This window comes from Ursus americanus, chromosome 28 (assembly GCF_024610735.1).
Source record: "Ursus americanus isolate L20-20 chromosome 28, mUrsAme1.1.p, whole genome shotgun sequence".
Lineage (NCBI taxonomy): Eukaryota > Metazoa > Chordata > Mammalia > Carnivora > Ursidae > Ursus > Ursus americanus.
The window spans coordinates 27,921,655-27,947,335 of NC_142154.1; the positions used below are offsets into that span (position 1 = coordinate 27,921,655).

Genomic DNA, 25,681 nt, shown 5'->3' on the forward strand with positions numbered 1-25,681 from the left:
TCCTACATCTTCATGTCTTTGTCACACTAGGCACAATGGGAGGTGCCTGGGATCTAACAATGAACAGGAAAACACAGGGAACCTACCCTCAGGGATCATCTTCTTTCTGGTTACAGTCATCAAAGATCTTTGTAGCCTAAATATAAGCTGCTTTTTATGATCCTATCTCACTGCAGAAAAACTGTAATCATTTTTGTTCTTCCCAACTACAAGTGGGAGTTCAGTGATGCAACAACACAGTTTCAACTGCATTAAATCATATACCTGGAACAATACAACACAATTCAGGCATTTTTAAAAGTTGAAATAATCCAACTAATTAACTAATTTTTGCTTCCTCTCAGTTTTGATAAAAAAAATTTATTGTGTTTTACTTACTCAGAAAACAGACTTGAAGAAATCAAATGATCTTTACCATTTCCAGATTTAAAATGGTAAGCTCGTGCAATACAAGTGCAAGAGCACTGCTTTTAATTTTTTTTAATGGAATGAGCTAAAACTGTGAAAACTCCATGCAAAGGAATACTATGTAGCAGTTTAAAGAACGAGATACAACTGTATGTACTGACATGAAAAGATATAATCCATATTGGGTAGAGGACAGAATGCAGATCAATGTATAGAATACATTAAAAAAAATACAGACGCAAAATAAAACCACACACACGCACACACAGAATAAAAGACCTGGAACGACATCAAGCTGACTGCAGTGATTACTATTTATTTACCCCTGGGAGGTAAATAGAGGGAGAGATACTCAGAAGGAATTTGGCTTCTCCATTTATTGCTACATTGTTTCATTTCCCTTGAGATATTATTCATCTGTAACTTGTTTAATTAGGAACATTTTTAAAGAAACCATCTCTAAAATCAGATAAATATCCAATATTTAGCATAGGTCCTTAATTCCAAACACTACAAAATACAAACAAAAATCTTGTTTGAACAGTCAGAATAACTGACGGGGCACTTAGACCCAAAAAACACTTATACAATAAATGGCAAGAACTTAGAAAATTTAAATTCGAAAAGGAGTAGGTCAGAACAAAGAAATCTTACACTTTCAAAATGCATATTCTAAGCCGCTGGAACTAAGCTAGATACCATAAACACCGCTTTCATACATACTCTGTAACTCGTTTATTATAACTGTGTTTTACATATTAACTGCTCACAATATCCTCAAATTGCAAACTACTCTCTCCAAAATAATCATCTTACAAACATGAGCAACTTTTTTTTCTTCCCTAAAGAAAAGTTTTGCTATACACACTATTTCCTTACCTCCAGAAGTTCAATTTGCTGGCAATTCAAGCAGTGGTTCCACTGTAGCACTAAACCTTAAAAATACCCACCCTTCTTGCTCTCTTAATATTTCCCTGAAATGATACCCAAGGACCAGCAACTGAACTATCACACAAGAGCCAATCTGCACTAGTCACAATATAATTGTTAAGGGTATGAAAAGTACTTATGCAAGTAAAATCATATCCCTTTCTTGTGCTTCTTTAAAAAAACAGCTCAACACAAAAATTGTAGGTCACAGCTCAATTAAATTCCCAAATCAGCTATGAACATACCTTTTTATTTTTCACAGATTATTTGTCATTTGAACTTCATCAATCAGATACTGACATGAAAGAACCAAAAGTTAATGCAGAGCATATTGTCAAATGCATGAGCAACAATTTGGTCTACATTAAAGGTGCCAGTTTTACTTTCTTAGGGAGCTTTACTTTCTTAGGGAGCTTTCTTAGGTTGGAATATTTAAGGGCCTAATAATAAAAGTTATTCAGAATTAGATTACTATAAATAGTCATGAGATGAACGTCTTCTTTAACCAATTATCATTAGTATTTTCTAAGCTAAGAATGAGCAGATGCAAGATACATAAATAGCAGAATTAAAGAAAACGGACAAGCTTTCAATCCTTCTTTCCTTGTGTCTGAACACAACAACAAACAGTAAAATTCAGAATGGAATAGACATAAGCAGAGATTTTTTTTTTTTGTAATAGAATCACTTTTTAAAAATGCATATCTAGCCTAGACATCAGGGAGAAACATCAAACAAGGGAAGAAAAAAAAACAAGTTACCTCTTCTCTGCCTTTAATTGAGGTTCATCATTTCATTTAATCAATACATCACTCAGTTTTCATTTGGCCAAATGGTCTGCACTGTCATTGCACAGATCTCTTTCATTAACATGTACTATGTTTCTTTTTTATAAGTTTATTTGAGCAATCTCTATACCCAACATAGGGCTCAAACTCACAATCCTGAGATCAAGAGCCACATGCTCTTCCAACTGAACCAGCTAGGCGCCCCTGTACTATATTTCTTGATTTCAACAATTTTAACATTTACTGTCATGGGTAGAAAAAAGAAAAAAAAATCGAGTTTGATTTGATTATCTTTCTGTCACTAAATATCCAAAGATACCCAAAGGTGTTGGGGGAAGGTAGAAGTGGGGGAACAGAACTACTCCTGGTAGTGTATCATTCAGTTTATGGTGTCCTAGCACACAGACAATATTCAACTGCTTCCTAAAGCTCCTCATCCCCAGGAAACAATGAGGCACACTGCCACACTGCGCAGGCTGTTCTACATGAGGCTGCTTACTTCATTCATAAGAGATAAAAGGAAGCCACTTAATCAAAAAATATACCCTAAAAAATGGGAAATATCCAAATTTTCAATTGCTACAGATGACTCAGTGAGTGGGCAGTTACAGAAACTCATAGCTGGTGCTAGAAAAAGCTAATGTTTTCATGAGGATCACTTTGAAATGCTGTTCTGGGTGCACATTATTGGCTCTTGCATTATAATTTTGTTTTACTTCCACACTAAGCATTTATGAAGAGCTGGATCCCTTCTGGAGGAAAAAGATGGAATTTCTCCCATCTTTATATAAATAAGAAAGCCATTCTTATAGGGGGCAGTTTCTGGTTACCAAACCACAGTGTGGTAATTAAAATACTACTACTTTGCCTCAACAGTGTTGACATCCAATAAGCATGCATTAGTGTCTCGGGCTGATTTTTAAGCTGGTAAAGATGGACTACAGTGAAAACAGTCCTATCTCACAGTAACAAAAAAAAAAATTATTAACTGTTTATGCTAAACAGGTGAAGATATTTAAGTGCTAGACATCTTTTAAAACAAGATAATTATAACATTTTTAGAGATATACTTATTTATAGACAAGACAGATCTGGTGAATAAAATAATAATGGTAAGTAAAAATAGAACCACAACACGCACTCCTATTTATTGAGTATATGGGGAAATATTAATTATTACACTTCTCATATTCCAGTCAAGAAATTAAATAAGAAGAAATAGTACAAACCAAGTAAAAACATAATAGCTTCCACTTGCAGCACTCTCAGTTTAGAAAGTTCTTTAACATATATTCAGACTCTGAATACAATGTATATTGGGTGCCAGTGTGTCAAACCCTATATTAAGTCCTGGGGACATAAAGATGTCCCTTTAGTCTCCGCTCATCCCATTTGATAATCAAAATCATATTAAGAAAAAAAGGCAGGATTATCTCCATCCTACAAAACAAAATAAAGCTTAGAGATATTAAGGAATTTTTCACATGATCACAAACTAAATTAAAAGCAAAGCGTGTTCTTTACTCTTCTATTATATATTATTTATTCACTAACCTTAGGGATCTTCCTGATCATGCCATGTCTTTCTCATCATGCCAAAAATTCATTTTAAAAAGAAAAGATTGGGGGGCGCCTGGGTGGCACAGTGGTTAAGCGTCTGTCTTCGGCTCAGGGCGTGATCCCGGCGTTATGGGATCGAGCCCCACATTGGGCTCCTCCACTGTGAGCCTGCTTCTTCCTCTCCCACTCCCCCTGCTTGTGTTCCCTCTCTCACTGGCTGTCTCTATCTCTGTCAAATAAATAAATAAAATCCTTAAAAAAAAATAAAATAAAAATAAAATAAAATAAAATAAAAAGAAAAGATTGATTTTAATTGCTACTGTTTCTTCAGAGTAATGATGAGGATTATGATAAATGTGTATGTATGTGTGTATATAATATACATACTTTGTACACATATATGTAACATGTACATGTGCATACATGTTTGCTACACACTTCATAAAAGCACTCTCTACAAGGAAGGATACATTTGTCCTCAGGTCTTAAACCATGAAGTGTACTTGCAAACTCTTAGTTATCCAAAATCTTTGGAATATGGAATTGATCTTATTGACTATCCTGAGAATAGCTACAGGTAAGTATGCACAGTAAACCTTTACGTGACTACAAATTTAACATTATTCTCTGACATGAAGGTCAATAAATATAGGAATGTGTCATTTTATTGAGGCAAAGTTTTAAAATTTCATAAGACACCAAAATGAGTGCTCAGTATCCCCAGTGCAACTTGGCTTTGTAGTCTTCTTCTCATACTAACCCACTCTAAAGTACCTGAAAAGTGCTATTTTGTTTTATTTTATGGGAGAAATTATATGCTCCAGGACTGTGCTAATATTAGTCACATATGACTCCTGAGCACTCGAAATGTGGCTAGTCTGAATTGAGATGTGCTATAAGTAGAAAATATACATCAAATTTTGAAGACTTAGCAACAAAAAAATTGTAAAACATCTCAATAATTTATTATATTGAGTATATGTTGCAATGATATTTTAGTTATACTAAGAAAAATGTATCATTATAATTAATTCCCCCCATTTCTTTGTACTCTTAAAAATGTGGCTACTAGGAAATCTGAGATTACATTTGTAGCATGCATTATTTCTACTGAACAGCACCAGTCCTTAATAGATATGCCTAAGAGATTTGAGATATATTCTTTGAGACTATCAAGGGCCTATTTAACTATCGTACCCTTTATTATTGTCAGTCCTCTATTTGAAAGTGAGCATGGGTTGGTGAAGATGTAAGATTTTTTAATGACATAGGAAAATGTCCATAATCAATTATCAGAAAAAAATCAGGATATGAGATTATTAAAAAGTGGAGCTGCTTCAAACATGCATTAAAGAGGTTGTAGTGGTGTCCTAGCACACACAATATTCCAATTTAGTTTAACAATATGAAAAAGAGAAAAATACCAATTCCTCTAAAAGCAAAGTATTTCCTATAAGTGAGCATGAGTCTGTCTCCTCGGCCAGTCTCAGCACCTACGTGTCTCTGACAGTATGACCAGCTTACTGTACTGACTATAATAGACACAGAAGCTGTATCTCTACCATACACAGTATGATGTCAACTAGGCATTCTGAAAAATATATGTATATGCAGAAAAATGGGGAGAAAGGCACCAAATTATCAGTACAGGTTATCTCTGGTTGGAAGGATAGCAGATTTTTCTCCTTTTTACTTATTCTATATTTTTCCAATTTTCTACATTAAAAATTAACTTTTTTCCTATCATAATAACTTGAAATTTTTTAAGATGTGTAGTTTGATATGTAATAAAGATTTAAAGCTAAAAAGGACAGAGAATTAAAGGAAAGTCATATTGTACAGGACTCAGTCTCCTAGTCAGACAGCCAGTCCATGAAAATGCAGACCACACAGTCCTGCAGAAGATAAGAGGGTATTCATGCAGCTACAAAGCCCTATATTTGCCTTTTACAAAAGAATACAAAACACAACCTTCTCTCAATGACAAGATTTTTTGTTAGACTTTTGGAATATAAAACTGACAACAGAACTACAAGTTGCGTTTATAATAGGATTCAAATTTTATTTGCATATGTTTAATAAAAATATTCATGTGGGGTAAAATCTAAGTTTATAATAAAAGTTCAGCTCCCTGAATTAGGAACCACTCTATTTATAAATTATTTCTATGCTACTGATGGTGCAATTTGTATATTCACTGATGCTATCATTCCACAGCTACATTTATATAGAAAAGAGCATATTAAGAAACAAAGTAGGGATGCCTGGGTTGGTTAAGCATCTGCCTTTGGCTCAGGTTGTGATCCCAGGGTCCTGAGATTGAGTCCTGCATCCGACCAGCCCCTTGTTCAGCAGGGAGCCTGCCTCTCCCTCTGCCTACTGCTCGCCCTGCCTGTGTGCGAGCTCACTCTCTCTCTCTGACAAATAAATAAATAAATAAAAATTTTAAAAAGAAACAAAGTAAATTTGTTCTTACACTGTATAGAAGAAAAAGGGTTATCAAACCACAGGATTCTCTTCTGGACCTCTCATCACTCTTATATTATACTAACTTCCTCACTGAATTTGGAAACCAACAACCTCTTTTAACTTCAGGACAAATAGCTGAATTAAGATCTGTCAGTCTACCTGAAATATTTAGTTGTAAGGTTTAACATTGTGAATACAGCCAGTCCTTAATAGGCAAATGCTGAAAAACAGTCTGAGGATATTGCTGTTAACAGAATTTTCAAGTCAAGGAGAGAACTGGCATTAGGAAAATACTTTTTTTTTCTTGCTTCTTCAATGCCTTAAATCTTCTTTCACACTAACTCCCACAATTACTCCTACTTCATACCCAAATAAAATCTATAAAAACTGCTGCACACCTGGGAAGAAGAAGACAGCATTTTCTCAGCATTTGAAATATTCAACTCACTATTCCAAAACATTTAAGAGGTGTACCATGGCATCTTCCCTTGTAGTACCAAAAGTAACTGAATCTGTTTTGAAAAATTATGGGAGGGTGAGGGGGGTTAGATCCTAACTTTAAACAATGAAAAGTGCTCCTGTCATACAAAGGATTTATGAGAAAAATAGTTGTCCTGCTTCTCTACCATCAGTGGAACCAAAGAAGCTCAGGAAGGTAGAGATAGGAGAGTTAAAGGAAAACTTGTGGAATAACCTATAAGTACACTGGAAAGCTAAAATCTTTCACTAATTTTTAAACGTAATATTTCTACCATCCTTTATTTTATCAGCAAACACATGATACTTCCTATGCCCCAAGAATTATTTTAAGCACTTTATAAATATTAGTTCATTAAAAACCCTCTGACTTAGGTACTATTGTTATCCCCATTTTACAGATGAGAACACTAAGGCATAGAGAAATAAAGTAACTTTCCCAAGATCACACAGCTAATAAGTGGCAGAGATGAGATTCAATCCCAGGCAGTCTAGGTCCAGAATTCATCTCTTAACCATAATGCAATGCTAACTCTCAAAAAGTAATACGCTCTTGAAAGCCCATTTCTGGCTCATAGTTAAATATTTAACAAAAATCTGGTAAACAAACTAAGAGGAAAAAGATGGAAGTAACAAAAAGTAGAAAACCTATTATTCATAGTTCCGATACATCACTATGAATATATTAGTATACTTCCCATCAGTCTTTTTCCCTTTTTCACATAGGGTTTTTCCCCTTTTCCCTCACTCAGCATACATGATTTTCTAGAAAATGAAAAACTTTAAGATACTAGCCTCTCAGCATTTTTAGAGTAACAGTTAAAATTAACTGAACACTTATCGTATATCAAAACATATATGTGCTTGCTACCTATTACTTCACCTGACAACCTCATAAAGTAGGTAGAAATGTTCATTTTACAAATAAGGAAACGGAAGAATAGTCCAGAAACAAACTTAATGTCAAACATCTAGTATGTAGTTGAGCAAGATTCAAATTTAAGCAGTTTGACCCCTGAACTAGAAGAATTCTACTACTGGAGGGTAGGATTATGGGCTACCCGAAAAACAGTGATCACGTTTTTACAGAGTAGTATTATTTGTCTGGCTTAGTCTAAAATGAGAATGTTACCATACAGATTTTACTTTGCCCTAATTCTGACTTAGACAACTAAAGTTTTTAGTATCCTAACTTTTCTTGAACAAGCTAAGTAACTCTACATGTCTTACTTTATATCTTACTTTACATCTTCAAGTATCTTATGTACTTCCTTCATCCAACAATCGTTTGAGTATCCATTATGTGCTAGGGACCATGCTAATAAGACCTAGTGACAGAGTCTCTTTCCACTCAGCATATGCTCAAGTTTCTCACAACTAATAAATACAACACACCCGTATACATAAGGGGATAACAGCTTTGCCAACCAATTCAGTGGAATAACTGAGAATGGAATCCTGTAATTCTCTGCCCCCCATTCTGTAAAATAGATAATACCCTTATTTTTCTTGTAATTCCTTAGGAGTGAATGAGAAATAATTACTCGATAGGTACTTTTAATCTGTCTCACTCTATACTACCTCTTATCAGCAGGCAATGAAAGCCTTTTTTCCACTTTTAGTACAAAGGAGATGAAATTAAAATATTTTACTAAAACCTCGGTTTACTAGGATACAAGTTTAAATTACTCTTCAAGTTCTATAAGTGTATTTTGGGTATGACCTTAATAACAAAATGATACATGGGAATGTCAAAGACCATCTAAGAAGCAGTCAAAAAATAAGCAGGTTCACAGAAGAAGGTAAGGCCACTGCTGCTTGATTTCACATGGAAACATTTTATCTGAAGCAGTCCTGAGTTGAATCCCACTGATTATGAAAAGGTGGCAGAAGGCCGAAAGTTAAAAAGTAAAGTGCATCAGAAACCCTCCTAACCAGTTCACTGAGTGCCTTAATTGATAGCCAACGACCATAGGTACAATTACCAACCCCAAACCTTGTAATGGCAGGAGACCAACAGCAGAAGCAACCTAAGAAACCAAGGTCAACATATGGAGGAGTTTCTGCTTGTCGATAATTACTAGTTGTGTGCATGAAGCCCTGGCAAGTTTCCTGCCTGACACATGCTTGCGTTAATGTTTACTTCCAGTTGGCACGCTTGCCGTTCGCTTCTTTTGTTCATGTCCTCCGACAAGCTTCTCCAGGATCTATACTATTATCCAGTATTTGCCTTCCACTGCTACTCTTTTTAAGTCTGTAATTTGTCCCATCCTAGACTGTAAATTTATGGAGGAAGGAAACAAGGTTAACCCCCAAAACAGCTCAGCACCTTGAAAATAGTGTTTATTAGTGATGGATATGGAATCCACCCTATAGCTACACCCCAATCCTTAACATTTTGCAGAACTGCTCCTCCTCATCTCTCTGACTGGTATGCTCCAGGGGTCAGTCCTTGAACCTCTTCTCTACCAACATTTACTCCTCAGGCATCGATGTCACCTACACTGACAACTCCCAATCATATCCAACCTGGACCATTCTCCTCTGAACTCCAGATTCATTTGTTCAGCTGCTGACTTGATATCCCTATTAGCATATCTATTAGACATCTCAAAAACTTAGCCAGTCCAGAAATCATTCCTGAACTCTTCCCAGAAACCTGCTCTACCCACAATCTTCACATCTCTGATAATGACATCTCCATCCTTCTGGTTCTCAAGCCAAAAACCTTGGAGTCCCTTAACCACTCTCTTTTCACATTCTATATCCAATCCATCAGCAAAGATAGTTAGATCAAAACACATCCAACCAGAGTCACATAAGTATAAATGCAGGCCTAGTTTTATATACAGAAATAAATGCAGATATGTGTGGATACATAGATTAGTATACATACATGTCTTTCCTAGCTCTCTGTCCACTGAGTGTGCCTAGAAGCAGTGATACTCCAGTAGCAACAAGCACACCTAGCATCCAGATCTTGGCCTCAAAATACCATTCTCTGATAAAAGGAGCCACAGCTTCTTGAAAAAATGAGCCTAGGGCCATTGCAGGAAAAATACAAGATGAGCCTGAAGCATCTAGCAGTACCCAAGAATAGAGAAGTGTACAAGGATACACACAAACAAATGACAGGAATATGGCGAACGACACAGAGTCAACCTAAAAGAGATCCCAATGGCCAAAGCTGGATGATTCGGTCAATAAAATAAATAATGCTAGCACTGAACTATAACCCTAAGAATAAAATAAATATCCATGAACTGGAATTGATATAAATGATTAAATAGGTAGATAGAAAAACAGATGAGAAAGGACAGGTCTTCCTTACCGAAGAATTCCAATTAATAAATACAGGAAAAAATGAGGGAAATAAAAAAGTACTTTTAGAACACAACAGCAATAATTACTGCAAGCATGATCTACTGATGAATGCTAAAATTCATGAGCAGAAACAGGATACTGGCAAAGCCTCAAAGTATCCCCTCCCCAAATATTTACCAATTACTATGGTGGTTTTAATATATGTCACAAATTCTTTGATTCTCCTCCTCCAGAAAGTAGGTGTTTAATTCCTCCCCCGTTTGCGTGTAGGCTGGACTTAGCAACCTGCTTCTAATGAACGGAGACTGGAAAGGGAAAAATAACTTTCCAGTGGAGAAACTTGCCAGAAAACACCTTAACAAAGTGATTGTCAATAGTAAGTCATGCTGGTATCATGCACCTCCTATATGACATGATAAGAAGGGCACTTCACTGCTTTGATATTCTTCCCCCCAAAATCCATAACCCCACTCTAAGGAGAAAACATCAAAAAACCCAAACTGAAGAACATTCCACAAAACAAGTAACTCATACTCTGTAAAAGTCTCAAGGTCATAAAAGAAAAGACCAAGAAACTGTCATGCATTAGAAGAGGTAAAGGAGACTTGAAAACTAAAAACAATGTAATATCCTGGTTTAAATAATGGAATGGGAAAAGGATATTAGTGGAAAAACTGGTAAAATACAAATAAAATCAGGAGTTCAATTGAAGTATTGTACCAATGTTAATTTCTTACCTTGATAAATGTACCATGGTTATATAAGTTTTTTTTTAATTTTTTATTTTTATTTATTTATTTTTAACATTAGGGGAAACAGAGTGAAGGGTGTATGATAGTGGTTCTTAATAGGAGCAACTTTGCCCTATAAGGGCCATTGGGTAATGTATGGAAACATTTCTGATTGTTAGAAGTGGGGAGACGGTACTGGCATCTAGTGGATAAAGGACAGGGATGCTGCATAACATCCTACTGTACAGGGCAACCCCCTACAACAAAGGATTATCTAGTCCAAAATGTCAATAACGGGAAGCTTAAGAAACATGGCATAAGGAAACTCTATGTACAATCTGTGCAACTCTTCTGTAAATCTAACAGATCCAATCACTTTTCAATTCCCTGGTCCAAGACTCTCTCTCAAATGGATTTTTTAGGAGAGCTTCCCAACAGGTCTACTTGGTTTCCTCTGTACCTCCTTAGACTACTTTCAACACATGGCCCAGAATGAAGTTTTTAAAGCATAAATCTGATCATGTCACTCCTTTGCTCAAAACCCTGTAATAGTTTCCATTGCACAAAGTAAACATGCAAGTGCTTACAATGGCCTACTACAGGTTCTATGAGATATGGACCCAGTTATCTCTCTGACCTTACCACCTTCTCTTCTGTTCAGCCCAGTGCAGGAACACTGGCCGAGCACATCTCTTGCTTCAGGGCCAATGCAAAATGTTTCTTCTACCTACTCTGTCCCTTACTTCTTTCAAGTCTTTGCTCACTTCTCACCAAGTCCTTCCCAGACATCCTCTTTAAAAGTGCACAGACTCTGTGGCATTCCTGTCCCTCTTGCTTGCTTGCTTTATTTTTCTCTACAGCACTTATCTATCACCTTCTAATATAATAATAACTCTCACTTATTTTGTTTAATGTCTGTCTCAGCCTCTCAAAAATATAAGATTCATGAGGGCAAGGATTTTGTGTTTGGTTCGCTATTATAACCTGTGTACCTAGAATAATGCCTGGCACGTGTACTAAATGCTCAACAAATATTTGTTAAATGAATGATATACCTCTGAAATCCTAAATTAAATATCCCAGTGTCTTTCAACCACTTTTCATCACTACTGCATTTTCTGTCTTAACTACTTAAGAAGAATATGATTTGGGGGTGCCTGGCTGGCTCAGTTGTAGCATGTGACTCTTGATCTTGGGGTTGTGAGTTCGAGCCCTACATTGGGCCTAGAGCTTACTTTAAAAAATAAAAACTCTTTTAAAAAGAAGAATATGAATTGGAGAAAAAAGAATAAGCTTTGGATCATGGTTTCATCACTTAATAGTGTAGGTCTCTGGACAGATTATTTAACCTCTCTAATCCTGTTTCTTCCTCTGATGGAGAATGACTAAGGGAAGATGATAAGGTTAATAACACATTGTAGAGTTAATGTTAGAATTAGAAATAAGGTGGTAAAGTGACTAGCATATAGTAGGTACTCCATTAAAAAAAGCTAGTATCATTGCTTCCTCCTCACCAGCTCTTCAGCTTCACAGTGACATCTATCTAGCCTTTCATGTCCTTCATTTTCTCCTAATTGAATCACCCTTTCCAGGCTTCCTGTTCATGATCCAGCCTGGACTCCACAGTACTTTGATTCAGTAACAATCCTCAATATCAATAATTTCCTTATCCTTCAGGAATCTCTACTAAGCAGGCATCTGCAAAGCAATGGATAACAGTCTGGGTTCTAGAAATGAACAACCAGTCTTTGCAACCCAGCTGTTCATCTTACAATCAAGGAGATTAACAGTACCTATCTTATGAGCTCCTGGGAGTATTAAATAGTTTCTTCAGCTATATACAGAGTGATCACGCTGCAGGGAAAAAAATCAAACCACCATGCAAATCGGTACCCTTACAAATCCAAGGTGTACAATCTCAAATGGGCCCTCAATGCCTCTAAACATCCTTCATTCTCCTAGTCATGTCTGTGTCAGTGTCTGCCCCTCTCTCCCTCCATGTCTCTCTCTCTCTCTCTCTCTCTCTCTCTCTCTCTCTCTCATTCGCTTGGAAGTTGTTATAAACTCACATACTTTTTTTAAGAACTCCTATTCCACCACGTTCTCCTTCACTTTTAGAAGGTACTCAAAAATATGTCATCAACTCATTCTCCTTCCTGCCCCCGTCAGTTACAACTTTATCGCCAACTTTACCTCCTTCCATTCTGTTCACTGGAAAGGAAAATCACCTCCTATCTAAGGCCAATTTCTCTACCTATGCCTTGGATCTCATGCTCTCCTATTGCTTCCAACTCTTTGGATCCATCAATCACCTTTCTCCCCCTCTCTCCCTGCCCATGTCTCCCCAACTTTGGTTCTTTTCAATCCCATACAGATGTGCCCTAATCCTCTTAATTTAAAAGGGAGAGGGAGTAAACTTCTCTAAATCCCTTGCATCTCCCTCCACCTATACTCTTTTGTTCTCTGTTGAAAACACTGTATTAGCCCTGAATTGGCTAAGCTTCTGTCGTTCACTATTAACCCCCTAAATGCACTGCAATGTAGCTACCTGCTAGTGCAGGCTAAAGTTACAAATAACATCTTAATCACCAAGTCTCAGAAACTTTATTTGGTCCTTATCTTCTTTGGCCTTTTCATGGCAGGATACAGTGTTGACAACTCCTAGTCCTTGAAATACTCTCTCCTCCCTCAGCTTCTGAGACAAATCTCTCATAGTTTCCTTTTTTCATCTTTGGTCTGTCTGGCACAGATGGTTGGCTTCTCTTCGGTTGCCTGCCCCATACAGTAGGTCACAACAGAAATGTGGAATCATCCTAAATCTTCAACCTTGCTCAACTCCATAATCTGATTATTTACCCTGTACTGTTGATAATACTTCCTCAATCGCTTATATATCCACCCCGCCCCCTTTTATCCCCCATCCTTTCTCACCTGGAATGGCTTCCTAACTGATCTTGCTTTCAGTTTTGCCCTTCTCTAATCCAGCATTCACTTCACTGTCAACATGATAGGTCTAAAACACAAAACTGATTCCATCACAGAATTTTTCCCCCACTAAATCCTCACAGCCTTCAGGATAAAGTTAAAGCTCCTTAACTTGGCTGATAAGGCATTTAGTGATTTGGCTTCTTACCACTTCACTGGCCCCCATTGGAAAACTGTGCTGTACACCTGTGGCTACTGATTACTTGAATGTGACTAGTCTAAGTTGAAACGTGCTTTAAATTTAAAATACATACCGGACTCTGAAGACTTCGTATGAACAAGGGAATGTCAAATATTTCAATACTTTCAGAATATTGATTACGTGTTGAAATGATAATATTTTAGCTATATCAGGTTAGATAATACATTATTAAAATGAATTTCACGTTTTTAAATGTATCTACTAGAAAATTCAAACATGTATGACATATTTGTGGCTCGCATTACATTTTTATAGGACAGCACTAGTCTAAAATGTCCTTTAAGGGAAGGGGGAGGCCAGATGGGTTAAGGAGCAAAATAAACTGGTCTTTTATCAAAAAATAAATAAATAAAAATAAAATAAAATAAAATAAAATGTCCTCTCCCTTCTTCTGTACCTAGTTAAGTCCTACTTTTGAAGATTAGCTCAGGTAACCAACAAGGATGCATTTCAGGACTTCCCCTCCCTAAAATCCCAAGTCTGAGTCAACTACCCTACCTGAGTCAACTACCCCACCTACCTGACTCGACTCCCCCTCCACAACTACCCCAAGTCTGAGTCAACTACCCCCACATACCCTACCCCAATTCTCAGAGTAGTGCTTCCACCCATAGGAATCTACTTACACCTGTGTCATAGATCACATCACATTGTTAATTGTCACTTATCAACTATCTTCTCCTCCTCAACTGTACACTGCTTGCGAGAAGGAACATCATTCTACATACACTCAGGGCCTACCACGCCTACCACTTAAAAGGCACTCAAAATATTTGTCAAATAAATATGAACTATCTATTCCTGGCCTGCAAGTTCCCAGAATTTCTAGTTCTATAAGGAAAACAAACCAGCAGTGAAGGAGCCTAGACTTTCCAAGCCTTCCAAGGAGCTTTAGTAATGAAAGGACTGGGGTGGTGGTGAGGAATAGGAATTACAGAGAGAACAGCAAGGAGAAAGTAAAGCTCATCACACACGCCTGCCTCTTACAGTGAAAATAGGAATTTGCAGCAGTGATATGGAACCTTGAACTCACTCTTGGCATGCCAGGGGCCACAGTCTGGTTCCTAAATTACTTAAACAACCCAACCAACAAAAGAGTATGATTTGGCACGTTTCAACACAAACAGCTAGAGCCCAGCACCTGTTCCACTTAAACAGCACATCATTACAGTTAAAAACAACAACAAATCTCTCTCATGAAGCAAATGCTAATCTCATGATGCTTCACCATGGAGCAATTTAGAAGAGTTATTATATGAAATGTGCCAAAGCATGAATTTATGGCTGATGCTTATTTGGCAAATACGGTTGGCACTGCTAGATGTTGAAAAACATGTATGCAAATAAGCAAATAAAAGTTTTTAAGCTCTCAGACTTAAATATTTACATTACCATAAATGTACAAAGATAAATGTTTATATGAGTACACATATAATGCATTCCAGGAACACATTTTTTAATGTGATTGTCAGAAACAGTTATGAAGTGGCATTATTTCTTTATAGGCCTCAGGGTAGACTCAAAAATGTATTCTGACAGAATGTTAATGGGGTACAAACATTAGCGAGGAAGTTTCTCTGTACTATCACTGGGTAAAATAAATACTTATAATATCATAACAGTTCAAAGCAATCTTATCTTTTCCTTTCGCCAAAATATTTTCTTCCCATCCTGGAACCCAGCCAAACATAAGTATCAGCCCCTAAATGGGAGATAGAGGATGGAAAGGAGGACCACACATCACAAAGCCTCAAAGAAAATAATTTGACATTTTTTTCCCACATAATATAATCAAGTTAGAGTCTCCAAAATAAAGACATGATAAAATATTTCCCCCTCTGACAGCTATGGAAAGATGTTTGTTTTTTCACATAGTTTGTGAGTTGGTCATAGCCCAAACTCACTAGGAATGGTATGAATTCTGCTTCCATTGTTAACTATTAATCTCTGGGCCGAAGCTATAACTCCCATCTTTGAAGCCACGAAAATGTACCATAACTGCCATTATAGCTTACTAAACGAGTCACAGAAGAGAAGATGTGCCAGGCACTTCAGAAAGTAATTAAGGTAGTCAGTGAATTGAGCTATCTGGAAATGCTCTGAGATTACAGGAGAAGACATCATGAAGCAAGTATCCAAGATTGCTCATGGAAAGTTTTACCCCTGTGCATAATTCACGTTTTTCACTTCCACACTACAGAGAGCAATATGGGTTCTCCCACTACACACATTTCTACAACATTTCATTTATCGGGAAAAAAAAAGATGCTGTGGCTGAACAAAAATCAGTACACAGGCCCCAAAACAGAATCCTTGAGGCAAACCCAATTCAGGTGAAAAGCTGTTGACATACATCATCCAATGACCTAAAAATAGCCTTTTATGTAAGTCTCCAAATATTTAATTCAACGTCTAATCTTACCACATCTAACAGAGGCAGAAGAAAAATTTATTAGGTTTTCTATAGCAAAGCCAATAAAGATGAAATCATAGTTTTCTTTTAACTCGTCACTATCCCCTCAACTCCAGCCTTCTAATAACTCCATTCCACAGCTCTCAAATTCCTAAACTTGGATCTTGAAAAAACAAAACGAAACAACGGATTGCAAGAAAGTTAACATTTAAAGGTGGGAAATCTCCTTCCTACTGCTCTCAGCAGTCTTTAACGTTGTCAAAGGACGAAAAACGAAATCAAATTCTCAGACGGAGGGTGCAGAGACACGGAGGGGGAGGGATGGGGGTTCAGACTGCTAGTCCTCAACGCGGGAGGTAAGAAAAGTAGCAAGAACGGATGAGTCAAAGGGCAAAGGAGAAACAAATTGACCAACCGAACCACTGAAAATTCCCAAACAACCCAGCAAATCTACACGTTAGCGGGCTCACAAACCACAGGGCCAAGTGAGGAGGCAAAGAGCCCCCGGGTGTCGCCCTGGCGCTGGCGACCCTGCGCTGGATCTTCCCGGGTTTGGAGCGGGATGACGGTGTAGACTTAGCAAAAGACAGAGAAGCCCTTCCTGCCCTACTCTCCCCGTATCCAGCTCTCCACAGGCTTCACTTTCCCCAGCAGCCTCCCAGCCGCGCCCGGGGGCGTCCCTCTTCGCCAGGTCCCAACTTTCCCTCCTCTGGGGGGCGCCGAGCTACCGGGGCCGCCGCCGCCGCCGCCGCGGGAGGGGGCGGCGGCGGCGGGCCCCGGGGGCGGCAGGGCTCGGGGGTGGCCGCAGAGCCCGCGCCAGGCGGGACACACCGGCCGCCTGGGCCCCCGCGGCGGCGCCACTCGACCCCGCGCCGCGCCGCCCCGCCCGGATTCCCCCGGGTCAGCACCCTCACCCCAGGACGACCGTGGTCCCACAAGTCGGTGCCGGAGGAGAAGGGAACCGAGGGGACATGGGTAGTCCTGCCCCCGTTACCTGAAAGGCGCACATGCCGCTGTGGTGACCACCATCGCCGGCCGGCCCGTCCCCTTCCTGGTGACCGCGGCCGCCGCCACCGAGCAACTGACACTGACTAACAAGTAACTAACTACTCGCCGCCGCCGAGTCTGTCGCGCGCTCCCGGCCGCCCGCCGCCCGCCCAGCCCACCAGCCTGCCAGCCTCCTCCCAGCCCAGCGCGCCACCCCTCCGCGCGCACACTCGCCGCCCCGCTCCTTGAGGAGCGAGCACGCGCGCGCGCACGAACCCTCGGCCTTCGGCCCCTCTTACCAGTCTCACCACGGCCCCGCGGGAGGAATCACCGTGACGCCCCTCCTCTCGCGTTCCTACCTCCAGAGGATGAGCCTATGAGGGCGCCTGACTGGTGATGAGGGCGTGGCCAAAGGAAGAGGGAGGGACGACCAGGACCTTGGGCCAAAGTGAAGGGAAAATTTGGTTCCATTAAGTTCCAGAGGAAAAGGGCAACGGAGTATTGGCCCTTTTGGTGCCTAAGTCCCCTGGTCAGTCTGCCCTCGAATACAAAACATGTATTTCCAAGGACTCCAGTATATAGTAATTACTGATTTCTTTCTGCAGGCCTTAGCAATTTAAAAAACTACATCTCCCAGAAACCTCCGCGAAAGTAAGTCTCACCTTGCGTAATCACGTAGTCCTTCGCCGCATTTGAACAAAATAATCCCTTCATTTTTCTGAAGGTGTGGGGACTAATATTCCATTTTTGTCCCCACCGGAACAATTTTAAGTGTTACTGCGATAAGAAAAGTTACCTATGGGAAGATGGTTACGCGACCAGGTAAAGGGAAAGAAAAGATATCAAAATAAAGTACTGCGGAGGAATTTTTTCCATGCTGTGAGACGACGGAGTGAGAAGAGTGAAGGCGATTGAGAGGGGCTCAGGGAATTGTCCTCTGTGCAAGGGACTTTCTTTAGGCCCCAGGCCCCTGCCTGCCCCTATCGTCAGCAGGTCAGTAAGCAAGGCGAGCTTCGGGGTGGCCACAGTGGAGGTGCCCTTCACCCCTTGAAGATCATCTCTCTTTTGCTGTTGTTACTGGTTTGTCTCGGTTTGAGGCCGACTGAATGGGGGCGCTTCACTTCCGGTTGGGGGAGGGGAGGAAGGCCGTCCAAGGGGAGGGGGAAGACAGAACTCATTTCCTGTGGGGGTAGGGTGATGGTTTGGGGGTGTCCAACCCACTTCCATTGCCGGCGAAGGCTTGAAAACGTGATACTTGGTGCCATTTGCATAGACGGTATCTTAAAGTTTTAGGATTGTGTTTCATGTGAAAAGTTAGGTTATTCCCCAAAGTTGTGCTAATCACCAGCCTCCAGTCAGAATTTATGAGTTTTATTTCTACGTGTGAGAATGAAAATTTCCTTCCCCCCCGATTTTTTTAAGCGTTCATCAAAGTATTCGAAGACCTTTGTTAAAATTGCTCAGTTCCACAAGACATACTTTCTTGTGTAATTAATGGATTTCCCAGCTCTGCTCCCCTACTCAAGTCCAACCTGGATTCAGTGAGGTATAGTGGTGGTCTCTGTCTTGGCATGCCACCGGAACTCTGTAGCTGCTCTTTTAAGGAGGTGGCTTATTATAGGACTCAACGTTTTACCTAAATTATGAGGCATTTTCACCTTACAAGAGTGGAGATATCATACTAAAGTACTGAAATACTTGGTGTTACCTTAACTGATAGGATTGGTGTCTTAAATTCTTGGACCTGTTGATTTGAAGCTACAGCTTTTGCCCTGTACCTGAAAACAACTTCCTCAACCTTAAAAATTCTTACATGTAACTTTCATGTAGCACTTTTGAGAGTTGTGCATTGGTAATTTTTCCCCTTTGTAGTATAATTAATTTCAGCACTGATTAAAAACTGGTATCTGCTCTTTGTGTTTTCAAACCATGGTGCAAGGATCATGATACTTAGCTAGATTTTAAGCAAGCAGGACATTCGGCTCACAAAGGGCAAAAGATGAATAAGACAACTTTTTATTTTTCCTATGTTCTCAATGTTTTATAAGAAATGATATGTAAAGTGGTAATAAACACTCAACAATTTAGATTTCTTGGCTTCTCTTTTCAAGTATCACTGTGTGTGTGTGTGTGTGTGTTTGTGTGTACTGAAGGAGTCATTCTGGAGCCTGTGAAATCTCAGTTTTAGTCATTTTAGAATATCAAATGAACCGTAATGTCTTTAAAGGATTTTTAAAAGAATAAGGCCTATGTATTTTTTCTTTGGGATTTGTTACCTAATCTATCCTCAGAATTTGCAGTTGTTTTAATTCTAGGTCTTTTAAAAAGTTATTTCACTTAGAATTTATTAGAAGATGTCTTTTAAACTAAGTATTACAGTAAGGAAAAATATATGTTCCAACCTTCTGTAAACATTTAAAAAAAAATCTAAGACCCTAAAATCAGTGAGTTATCTTTTAAAAGACTACAACATTTCTGCAAAAATTGGCAAGACATGATAATGTCTATGTTATTATTAATTGAAGGCTAGGGACATGTTAGACTGCCTCAAGCAAGTATTAATTGATTAGAAAGAAAGTGCTCACTATCTTCCATATTAATGTATTATAAAAGAAAATATGATATGATCACCCTGACAAATTAAACTATAGTATTACAAATTATTGAAGTAAGCAAAGATTGTGGAACTAAATGAAAAAGATAGAGAAAATTTAGTTAAAATATTGATTGAGCTACGTAGTATTGCCTTTAGGAAACTGGAGAGCAAAGGAGTTTTTTTAATTGGGTCTTTATGATATTCCGTGGAAGAATTGCAGTATAACAGAAATAAGAAAAATTGCTGCAGCTGAAAGACTTGAGCAGCTTGAAGAACTGTCTGTTCTGAAGAAAGTAATATATACAGCACATATCTGAAAGAAGCCGTTTTGTGATAAGTGGTAGTTATTCATTGGTTCCATCAAAGAAGAAATATTAGAAAAGCTTGTGAGAAACAGAGGGAAAAGTCCATGGAACCTGCTTTTATTCTCTTTAAATCTTTAGAAGTGTTTCTTTAGAAAGGATTGCTATCTTCCAAAGACTTTTTTTTCCCCTCTGCGCTCTTTGTTGCAGCTTTCTTTGTATGTTTTAATAGAAACATAGTATCAAAATTAGAAAAATAAAGACTTATGGAAGTGTACTCTGCTACTTCTTTGAGTTAATGATTTTGAGAGTTTCATTCCATTGCTTGCCATCTAAAAGAAAGAAATTGTTGGTACTTTTAAGGTACTCAGATTAGATAACCATTTTCTTTTCCAGAAATGGTCATTGGATATGCTGCTCACAAAAGTTTAAAACATTAAAATAACAGGCCAAAATTCTGTATTCCATTTCACTGAAATTTGATTACCCACAGAGTGCTAGGTGCTATATAAAGTGCAAAAGTGTCTTTTAATTTCTTTTGTCCACCTTTCATTGTAAAATCATGCTAATGTTTTACAACTATTGCTTTTTTGTATATTTGTTGTTTTGGTAGTTTGTTTTTGCCATGAGGTTGAGTGTTAGAGTATCCTAACAACTTGAATGGTTTTTAAAGTTACTACTCTGCTGTCTTTATCTCTATTTCAAGAGTATTCGAATGAAAATACTCCTTACACGACTTCATTATGTCAGCAAAAGTTTACTGAGCGCTTACTGTGGGATAGACCCTGTTCTAGGGACTTGGGATGTATCAGTGAGTACAGACAAATAACCCTATTCGCTTGGAATTTACTCTCTAGTGTCCAAACGAAAAGCAGAGTATTGCTGCCTTGGTATTCCTAAATAAGATCTATCATACAATCATTGTTCATACTGGATCGAGAAGCAGCCCTAAACTTCATCTCTCCAGATCTCAATCTGTAAGCCATTCCAAAACTAGTTTTGACTATTTCAGCCTAACTTTTCTCCAGACCATTAAAGCCCTTGGTCTCCTTTATGTACTAAAAACAGAAGTGAGCAATAGAGAAAATAGGGGATCGGAGAGGCCTGGTTTCAAAACTCATATCCACCTTTTACTAGCTGAGCTTACTAGCTTTGTTACCTTGAAAAATTTATTTGACCTCTCAGACTCAGTTGCCATAAACCTAAATAGGGTTGTTTGGCGGATTGAGTATATTCTGGGTAAATCACCTGGCACAATGCCTGGTGTTAGGACCTTAATGAATGCAATTATTTTATTCCAGTCTTGCTTCTGCTATTTTGGCCATTATGATTTGCGTACATGTGTGTTTTAAGCCTTACATGTCCCCCAAAGTATGGAGATGCGGTGCCAGAATTATTGAAATTATGCCTTCTTCTCTTTTTTTTTTTAAGATTTTATTTATTTATTTGGCAGAGATAGAGACAGCTAGCAAGAGAGGGGACACAAGCAGGGGGAGTGGGAGAGGAAGAAGCAGGCTCATAGCAGAGGAGCCTGATGTGGGGCTTGATCCCACAATGCTGGGATCACGCCCTGAGCCAAAGGCAGACGCTTAACCGCTGTGCCACCTAGGCGCCCCTATGCCTTCTTCTATCAGCCTGCTCTGCTATTAAGATTTTATTTTCTATCTCTTGTGAGAAGGAGAAATTTCTAATATCCATAATCACTTTAGAAAGTATATATAATAGAAGAGTTTCAAGAAAAGATTAAGGAATCAGCAAAGTAATTTGAATTGTTACAGAAAGGCTTTCAAATGATTCTTCTAAACCTATTTAAATACTAAGCCTAACATTCACTCATTACCCATCTACACATTCCTAACTGGATTGGTCTCTGAAAAAAATTCTGTACTGTACCCAGCCTTTCAATCTTGCTATCCTCCACCTGAAACACTTTCTCTTTAGCTAGGAATCCCTATCTGTCAAAATGCCATCATCTTGGAGGCCCTACCACCTTCAACTTCAGGAAGTATTTTCTGATATTGGTCCTTCTCACTCCACTCTTTCAAGCATATATGCTCTTACCATTGACTCTCCAGAGCCTTTTGTACTTTCCTTATGGCATTTAGCATCCATTGCTGCTGCTGCTGTTGTTTGCTTTTGTTGTTGTTATTTTTGTATGTGGAGCTTATGTACTGCCATAAAAGGCTGCAGACTATATCTTTTTCCTGTCTGTGTCTGCTGAAATACCTGACACAATGCTATTCACATCATAAGTATATAGTGCATATTTGTGGAGTTGAAGTGGCACTTGGGGTATGATGGAACTTACTAACTTTTGTGCACTATTTGTACCGAACATTAAGCACAGTGACCAGTGTACAACTCAGGTATCTGCCAAATGAAGGAACGAATAAGTCCTCATTCTCGCATTTGTGAGCATCTCAGAATGTCAGTGTATCAATGAACATATATTAAACAACTACTGTATGATCAAAACTGTGAGAATTGATCCCTGTCTTCAATTTAAGTGGAAAGAAGTAAGTTGCAATTAACGTGTAGACTCCGAAGACTCCAGGTGTTTGAGTGAAGGTGGGATGGAGAGGTCAGTATAGAGTTGTTTGCATTGCGAAAGATAACTCAAGCTCTCAGAACTCAGAAACAATAGATTTGGATATCAAGAGGTACTTAACTTGCATTTCTACTCCTAGTTTGCATACCCAAGAGATTGAAAATACAGGGGCGCCTGGGTGGCTCAGTCAGTTAAGTGTCTGCCTTCAGCTCAGATCATGATCCCAGGGTCCTGGGATGGAGCTCCACATCGGGCTCCCTGCTCAGCGAGGAGCTTGCTTCTCCCTCTACCTGCTACTCCCCCTACTTGTGCTCTCTCTCTTTCTGTCAAATAAATTAATTTAAAAAAAAAAGAAAATATATGCACATAAAAACTTTTATGCAGATGTTCATAACAGCACTACTCATAAGAGTCAAAAAAATAGAAACAAATCCAAATGTTCATCAGTTGATGAATGAAGTATAGTATAGCCATCCAAAGAAATATTATTCATCAGTAAAAAGGAAAGAAGTAGTGATACATACTATAACATGGATGAACCTTGAAAATATTACACTCAATGAAAGAAGCCAGACACAGAAAGTCACATTATGTATGATTCCATTTATATGAAATGTCCATAGAGGTGGAAAGTATATCAGAGGTTGCCAGGGGTTGGAGGTAGGGGATGGGGAGTGACTGCTAATGGGCATGGAATTTCTTCTGGGTTAATGAAGATGTTCTGGAATTAGATAGTGGTGATGGTTGTACAATCTTGATACTAAAGTACCTTGTATACCAACATACTAAAAACCACTGAAATCGTACACTAAAGAGGTGTGTGAATTATATCTTTAAAAAAGAAGGAGATACTTAAACTTGAAGAATTTGGATTTTGGATGGAACTAGAAGAAAGCAATAGTATGGAAGCAAGGAGGTGATAATTTTTCCTTGGATCCTAGAGGGAAATACAAGTGGCTAGGTACAAGACTTAGAGATATAGTGAGGATCAGGTGAGGATGGGTATGAAGGTTTCTGGCTATCTTTTGTCTTAGTGAAGCAGGCAGTAAGGCAGTTGGTGAGACTAGAAAGGTGTTGACAAAGGAGAAATACATCCTAGGATCTTGATGGAAGTGCCAGATTTTTTATTTGGTCAAGGGTGTAGTATATTGTCAACTTGGTGTCCTTATAAAGGTAAACTGAATTTAGAGGTTGAAAGTATCAGAAGGTCAGGGGGTTTGATAGCAATCAACAATGAAGTTAATGGAGAAGGTTGGAGAACAGAGACTAGACAAAGACAAAATAATTTGATTCTAAAACTCTCCTGAGAGGTGCCTGGGTGGCTTAGTGGTTGGGCGTCTGCCTTTAGCTCAGGTCATGATCCCAGGGTCCTGGGATCAAGCCCCGCATCGGGCTCCCTGCTCAGTGAGGAGCCTGCTTCTTCTCCCTTTCCCTCTGCCTGCTGTTCCCCTTGCTTGTGCTCTCGCTCTCTCTCTCTCCACCCCCCTGTCAAATAAATAAATAAAATCTTTAAATAAATAAAACTATCCTGGGGCGCCTGGGTGAATCAGTCGTTAAGCGGCTGCCTTCAGCTCAGGGTGTGATCCCGGCGTTCTGGGATCGAGCCCCACATCAGGCTCCTACGCTGGGAGCCTGCTTCTTCCTCTCCCACTCCCCTTGCTTGTGTTCCCTCTCTTGCTGACTCACTCTCTCTTTGTCAAATAAATAAATCTTTAAATAAATAAATAAATAAATAAATAAAACTATCCTGAGATGATGAAAATAGAAAATCTTAAATGAGAAGGAACCCAAGGGCAGTGACTTGGAGAGCCCAGTGCAAATAAAGGTATTCATTTGAAGAAATATGTGAGTACCTTTTATGTGCCCGCTATTATCCTTATTTGAATTAACGTCTTAGGATAAAGTCTTATGAGTGGGATTATTGGTTCTAAGGGTATCAGCATTTTATAGTTCTCGATAGAATACTGTATTATTTCTCTGAAAGGTTGAACTAACTTTTGATGCACCAGCAATGTATGAGTGTGTTGTTCTCCCCATAATTTCACCAGCAAGTTTTTGGCTAATTGAATAGATACAAAATTATTCTTCTTTTTGGCTGTTGCTTTTAATATACCATTTTCTATACCTTGGAATTGGCATCTATTGGAGCATGAAAGAATTCAAAGCCTTTATATTTGCTCTGCCATCTAGAATGGATTTTTTAAAAGGTATGGATTTTTAGAACCCTAGAAATAAACCAGCCTCTAATTTGAATCAGCTTAAAAACTATTCAGTGGGGCTCTCCTTATTTTCTAAATGATATTCACATTCAAACCACAGTTAGCCGTAATTCCAAATACTATTTGACTAATTTAATTCTAATAATTTAGTGTTGTAGGTATTAACTAACTTCATTTTACATATGAAGAAATTGAGACTTCGAGAGCTTAGGTCACTTGCCCAAAATCACTTAACCAGTAAGTGATAGAGACAAGATTTGAATGCCTCTTAAGCAAGTTATCATTCTCACACTCCACGATCCCCTAAAATTTTCTAGGGGCTAACAGAAACTGGAAGAAAAATCTGAGATGGAACTTGGATAGTCAGGCACTTACCTGTGCACATAATGAAGCAGTTAGCAGAGAAGTCTTTTATTTGCTTCATTTTTTCTTGGGGAGGCTGTAGTGCAAAGACAAAGAGAGGAGGGTCTCTCTTTAAGCCCACATTTTCAGGGCCCTTTCTGTTTCTCCCTGATGAGAAACTGTCCCAAAATCTACAATAGGAGAAAGAGGAAGGCAGTGGTAGAAAAGCAGCTGCTTTGAGTATATACATTGAGATTCATCTGATGGTAGAAGGAGCAGACAAATGACCCTAAGAGAGTCCTGCAAAGTAGCTTTTAAAATAATAACTTCAAATCTAAACTGGTGATGAGGTTAATAAGATATTCAAATTTTAAAAAAAGATTCAAATCATGGTAGGCAT

General features: G+C 38.7%; 2 protein-coding genes across 20 annotated transcripts in view; one reads left to right on the forward strand and one right to left on the reverse strand.

Moving 5' to 3' along the window:
- The window catches only part of PEAK1 (pseudopodium enriched atypical kinase 1), a 291,303-nt gene extending 273,692 nt beyond the window's left edge, over positions 1–17,611 (reverse strand). For 10 of the 13 annotated variants that reach the window (XR_015722131.1, XR_006779168.2, XR_006779170.2 and 7 more), the window contains exon 1: positions 17,282–17,443. The gene's annotated coding sequence lies outside the window, so the exon portion shown is untranslated. Of the gene's footprint in view, positions 1–17,281; positions 17,444–17,573 lie in introns of those variants that run through there. The other 3 variants (XR_015722128.1, XR_015722130.1, XR_015722127.1) reach the window with 3 other exon arrangements.
- A 342-nt stretch (positions 17,612–17,953) lies between these two features.
- Positions 17,954–25,681, forward strand: part of HMG20A (high mobility group 20A) — a 75,942-nt gene continuing 68,214 nt past the window's right edge. For all 7 annotated transcript variants that reach the window (XM_087856759.1, XM_045795133.2, XM_045795128.2 and 4 more), the window contains exon 1: positions 17,954–18,267. The gene's annotated coding sequence lies outside the window, so the exon portion shown is untranslated. The remainder of the gene's footprint in view (positions 18,268–25,681) is intronic.